The sequence below is a fragment of the Papaver somniferum genome, chromosome 6 (genome assembly GCF_003573695.1).
Source record: "Papaver somniferum cultivar HN1 chromosome 6, ASM357369v1, whole genome shotgun sequence".
In the NCBI taxonomy this organism is placed as follows: Eukaryota; Viridiplantae; Streptophyta; class Magnoliopsida; order Ranunculales; family Papaveraceae; genus Papaver; species Papaver somniferum.
This window is the reverse complement of record NC_039363.1, coordinates 45,089,191-45,095,120: the sequence shown is the minus strand read 5'-3', so window position 1 is coordinate 45,095,120 and position 5,930 is coordinate 45,089,191. Positions and strand designations below refer to the sequence as shown.

The 5,930-nt window shown below is 36.2% G+C and overlaps 1 long non-coding RNA gene across 10 annotated transcripts; it reads right to left on the bottom strand.

The window, feature by feature from the left end:
- Positions 1–1,809: 1,809 nt before the first annotated feature.
- Positions 1,810–4,787, bottom strand: LOC113287443. Of its 10 annotated transcripts, none has more exons than XR_003330070.1 (6): positions 3,240–4,399; positions 2,950–3,074; positions 2,767–2,847; positions 2,555–2,661; positions 2,219–2,288; positions 1,810–2,092 (listed from the first exon to the last, which is right to left on the bottom strand). It is a non-coding gene; the product is annotated as an uncharacterized LOC113287443 (long non-coding RNA). The 10 variants fall into 10 exon arrangements; XR_003330069.1 differs by having other exon boundaries at positions 2,219–2,284; positions 3,240–4,398; XR_003330061.1 differs by adding an exon at positions 4,411–4,787 and having other exon boundaries at positions 1,810–2,661; positions 3,240–3,797.
- Between the last annotated feature and the right edge of the window lie 1,143 nt (positions 4,788–5,930).

Here is a 5,930-nt window from a genome sequence, read left to right as displayed (position 1 = left end):
AGGTTTCCCAGTTGCTAGAGTTCTCCTTTATATAGTTTTCAAATCGGGGTTTGCAATCCAAGTTACCTTGGTAACAAAGCATTCAATATTCACTGTTAGATGAAAAACCTGATTCAACCAAGCTAATATCTTTCAACCGTTAGATCAAACTTAGCTTATTACACACGAATGAAATGTACCCACATTTAGGTTTATGTAACCGTGCCTAAACGTGTACACCATGTTGGTTCACAAATAGTTAACCCGAGGTTAGCCATATGATTACTCTCATATCAACCTTATTCATCTTAACCATAACTAGTTCAAATGACTCAAGTGAAACTAGTTAAAGAGTTTTTCAATTGCTATATTCTCATAGAATTATACAAGAACGCAATTGATGCAAAATCGGTTTGATTCACTCGAATCAATCATGAACATTATAGCCATGATTTGCAAAGATTGCATTCCTTATTATAAATGGTTATGTTCATGTTTAAAACCGATTTTAGAACTTTAACCTTCAAGTATGCAAACGAGTACGCATACTTGAAATACCCGGACTAAGATTGAGTTACGCAGTACGCAAACGGGTACGCAAACTTCAAATCCCAGCAGAAATTTTCGGACATGAACCTGTACGCCAGTATGCAAACGTCTGAGCATACTTAGGTTCCCGGATTTCTCAAACCAACAGGTATGCAAACGAGTCCGCATACTATGGTTCCCGGACATGAATTACATATGTGCAAGAGTGCAAAACATGACATATTCAATAATGGTTAAGTGTTCTAAACCCTTATTTCAATCACTGAAACTTTCTTAGAGGATGAGAATAGCCGTTTTCACACACTATTAGCATCAAATCAATTTTCAAGTTATTGAAATAATCATTGCGAAACATTCCAAGACAACACCAAATGATTGTATCACACAAACCATGTAAGATGTTACTCGGAAATTTTCACATGATATAAGATGAACTTGGTCGAAGCGAAAGCTTGCCAACACATATTTCGAGAAATATGTAAGCGAGTTAAACTCAGCTCGAAATCTCAAATGTGTATATAGAAAACTATATCGTAATACGACTTATGTCTCAATATAGGAGATAGAGTAGAAATAGACATTCCAAGTGATAGAAGTCTCCATATACTTTTTGCCGATGAAGTTCCACAAGCTCCCCTTAGTAGTTCTTCATATTCAAATGATGAACGCAGTGAACACTAAGCTCAACTACACAATCTATATCCTAATCCGAGACATCTATAAATAGGCTAGAAATCAAGACTTATAGTTTTGATCACTAACATTGGCAAACATGCTTGAGATAGCAACGCATGCAAGTTCGACCGACACTACACCATTTTAAGGTATTAGCAACCTATTATAGCTGTTTCTAAACAGGGTCGCAAACAGGCTTTCGCTGTTGCTAAACACGGTGTCGCAATTTTTAGCAACGGCATAAGCTTTGTTGCGAATCTCGGTCAGCAACGGACATTTGGAACAACGCTTGGTTTTGCGAATTTTTTTATTAGCAACAACAACTTGTTGTTGCTAACTTGTTTCTAATTACAGGAATACCCTTATCCGGAACTAGATACTGTTGGTTCTGGTTCTAATTTATTGGTTATGGTTCTAATTTAGAAACAGAAGACTGAAGTTGCTAATTGTTTGCAACCACAAAAAAAATGTCAAGTCTCTTTTTATTGACCTAGTCAAAATTCATTGCCCCCACATTTTCCCCCCTGCAATTACCTAATTCACCATATTCAACATCCACACAGATATACAAACTACAATGGCAATACAAAACTGATACAAATGTAGTTGAGAATCACCACTAGATAATATTATTATTAAAGAAAGGATTCTTCAATTGAAACAAATGTACACAAGTAAACTTATGTATGTTGTGACTGACATACAATATTCGATCTATGTTGATGTTTATAAATGGATGGGTAACCTGTTTATAAAAACAGGGAAAGAAAGACTAAATATCACCAGAAGTATCACCAGACTTCGCTTGCTTAACCAATCTCCTCAGAAAAGATTTCAACTGCTTCTAAAATATCACCAGAGTACTGCTTTATGACTTAAGACCAAATACCTGCATAATAACCAACTTGATGTTTCAGTACTAAGGTCAGAAACAAAAGATTAAGCCCTAGATTTCGATTATTTTATGTTTGCAGCCAACAATAATGTTACGTTAGTTAATGATAAAAGAACAGACCATCAGAAGAGTATGGGGTTAACCAATAGCCCAAGTAGTGCTGCTTATTTATGAATGTCATATAACCTGTCTGCGATGAAATTCTTTCAAAGTTACAAGTATCACAGAATCACCATAGTTACCGTTGTAAGGTGACAACAAGAAAACAAAAAAAAAGAGGAAAATAATTTTGTTAATAGGGAATCCAATGTTATCCCTTTTTTAATATAGAACTAATTAAGACCTAGAAAACTAGAATGTCCATAAACAATTCCGCACAATTAAAGGATTGAATGTCTACTAAAATATGCAATGTACTATGCATATGGCATAGTAGGATATGAAACGAGGAGTCACCTGGAACAATTTGAAGTGTTTTGTGGTCTTATACACATCCAGTGAAGATGAAGAACTAGATTTTCTTGTATGATTTCTTCAATTTTTTCAGCTGTAAAAGGCTCTTCCTTTAAAAATTTAAAAATAAAATAAAATTATACCAGGTTATTTTTTATGTCCAACAGATGCATAAAGTAACAGGATTTAGAACACAAGTTAAAAACGCAAATTACCTCTAGTTGCATATATAATTGGAGATGTTGGGTTCAGCATAATTGCCTCTGTAAGATGCTCAATTGCTTGCTCTAGCTTTCCTGGTTAAAATTAACGAACAATTTTAAAATGAACTAGACAAAAAGAAAATCCAGGCAGCGAACCACATCATTCACTTGTGCTATTGTGTTTCTATAACTTACAAAAAAACATAGATGCCTAATCACAGAGCCAGTAGAGAGATCGAATTGAACAAACAAACATCACGTTGAAATCGTCGTTGGGCTTCCAGGTTTTCATCAATAACCTCCATAGTGGAATCTCCCATCTGTAGTACCCATTTATACCATATTAATAAACACAACAAATCCAGAATTACATAACTCAAATAATCAACGTTCACGAAACAAGTTATACCTTCTAGGGAGAATCATTATCAGCTCATACTTTGGAGGCTAAATCATGATATAAATAAGAGGGGAGGAAATAGTACCTCTTCGTTGGCTCTTATACCTCAGCATGGGAACCGCCTCCCTCTTACAATTAAGGTCTACATTGTTCAATCACACCACCTACAAATGCTACTGATTTTAAGATATCTAAACATACCGCATACTTAAAAAAAAACTAAGAGTCAAGACATAGAGGACAAAATACTTGTTAAGCATTTTTACAAACATGTTGTATTCAACAGCAAACTAAACAAGGCTGAGTTTGAGATTCAGTGATAGGGTTTAGAAATATTAACTTCATCTACATCTTTCTTGATGCGCTGCCTTATTGCTGCAAGCCATACTACTAAATTACCCATTGCAAATTTTAACAAAACTGAAAAAACAAAAAAAGTGTTTATCAATTACTAATACAGAGTGTATTGTAATCAATCTTATAAAGAAAGAGAGGGGGAGATATCTGCTTTTTTTCATCTCAAAGAACATCTCAAAGAACCAGGTAATCTGTAAGCATCTCAAAGAACATTTGTTTTTCGCCCTTCTTTTTTTCTCAATATAATTTTCTTATTACTTCTGTTTTGGACTGCTTCTCCCAGTACCTGAAAAACACTTATAAACAGAGATGTCCAACATTCTAGAAAGATACATCAAAAAAAAAAATCCAAATGGAAATGGACCATGTAAATCTCAGATCAAAATGGTTGAATCTACTTATAAATACCCCAAAAATATAGCAAACTTTGCAGCCAGATGTGAAGAAATACAATAACAACTCAAACCTTGACTCACAAACTGAAATTAAAACCAAACCCATGAAAAGGAACTATGACATTGTCTGTAAAACAAAAAATGAAGTTCAGATTACAACATCACTACCTCAAATGGTATTAACACTAACAATTGGAATTATAGCTTTCACTTTTCGGTAAAATTTTTTTGGTATTAACACTAATTTGAGTTTGGTAAAAACAAATTAAGCCATTAGAAATTAAAACCAATCGAAACTTTAATTCCAGAACCACCTTAGAAACTAGTGAAACAATTTTTTTTTTAAATCTATGAAAAACCTAGATCCGTAGTCATAGTAGAACTTGATGATCATGAATCAAATAAATCATACAAAAACAAGTATCACCCATCAATCACAAAAAAAATAAAATAGGAATCAGATAAATCGGGAGAAAAAAATCCAAAACAATATCTGATTATTACCTCCTCTGTTGGAAGAGTCAGAGTCTTCGGTTGAGAGAGAGAAAGAAATCGTGAGAAGATGATGTTGTTGATCGTGCTGCTGATGGTGGTGGGTTCTCCAAAGAGTAAATGATGATGTTGATGATTTATGATTCTCGAAAGTAAATCAGAAAAAAGTGACAAGGGAGAGGAGAAAGATAAGAAGAAGAAAGTGAGAAGGCGGAGGCGAAAGAGAAGCACGAAGTGGGATCGTCTTCTTAGGGTTTTAAGTACCCTGGTTGTTGATTTTAGTGGGTACAGATTGAAAGAGATGAAAGAGATGAAGAGGGGGTTAGTCCTCGAGTGATTTCAGGGGAGTTGAGTGTATTTTAAATCTCAGGAATTTTAAGAGAGTTTGAGAAAGTGTAGGGAGTTTGAGAGAGTTTGGTGTTTTTGAGTTCAGGGAGTTTGAGGGAGTGTAAGGAGTTTGAGAGAGTTTATTAGAGGGAGTTTGGGGGAGTTTGAGAGAGTTCACTCCTAACTCATTCTCTTTTAAGAAACAATAAAAGGGAGCTGAGCTCAATTTCAGTGACGGGTTTTTATGATCATCTTCACAAGCAGCTGCCGTCATTTTCTCTACTTCTATTTCATTACTAGGTTGGAATGGGTGCATAAAACATAGATGGGTTTTCCCAGTGCTCTAGTTTCATTTGTAGGGAAAAGAAGATACAAGAAGCAACAAAGAAAATAAGAAGCTGAAGGTACTGTTGGTTGAATTCAGGCAGTGTTGGTGCCGTTAAGAAGAATTTGAAATGATGATGTCGAGGGAAGGAATGCTGTAGAAATTATGGAGCTAAACCTGTGGTATTGGTCTGAAGTTGGTGGATTGTAACGAGCTGAACCTGTGCCTTGCAGTTGTGCGTTTGCGGTTGGCTAAGAAAGGAATGGACTGAGATGGGAGTTGTCTGAGGTTGCAGGGAAGAAAAGTTGGTGTTTTTGCAGCAGCTGGTTATGGAGATTGCAGATGTGTTGAGTCTGTGCATTGCAGGGAAGTAGGCTGTTCTGTTCACAGCACAGCTATTGAAAGCTTGAGTCTGTGGTTGTGTCTGAAGAGGGAATGTACTGAGATAACAAATGGGTTCGATTGATGAGTTTGGTGATGACCTGAGATAATGGAGATGCAGTATGGCGACGAACTGAAGCGGGTATGGAAGTGAAGTTGCAGTGAGGCCATGGGAGATTGCAAGTCTGAACTGGTAGGATGAGCTGGAAATGGAATGTGTGTTGAATGTTTGATCAGTTGGTGGCGGTATTAAGCTTGATGTTGAACTGGGATTGCAGTCAAGAGCAGGAGTATTGTGAGAGTCAGTGTAGATGGTGCTGCAGTTTGATATTGCTGCCAGAGATGGCTGTGGGTATTGGTGGTGACAGTCAGGTAAGGCGGAATCAACTATAGAGAATGAGATGGTGAATGTGCAGCTGATCATGGCAATGGTGAACAAGGTCTAGAATGGAATTGAGCTACAGTTGTATGAAATGGGTATGAGTGTTGACGGAAGGGA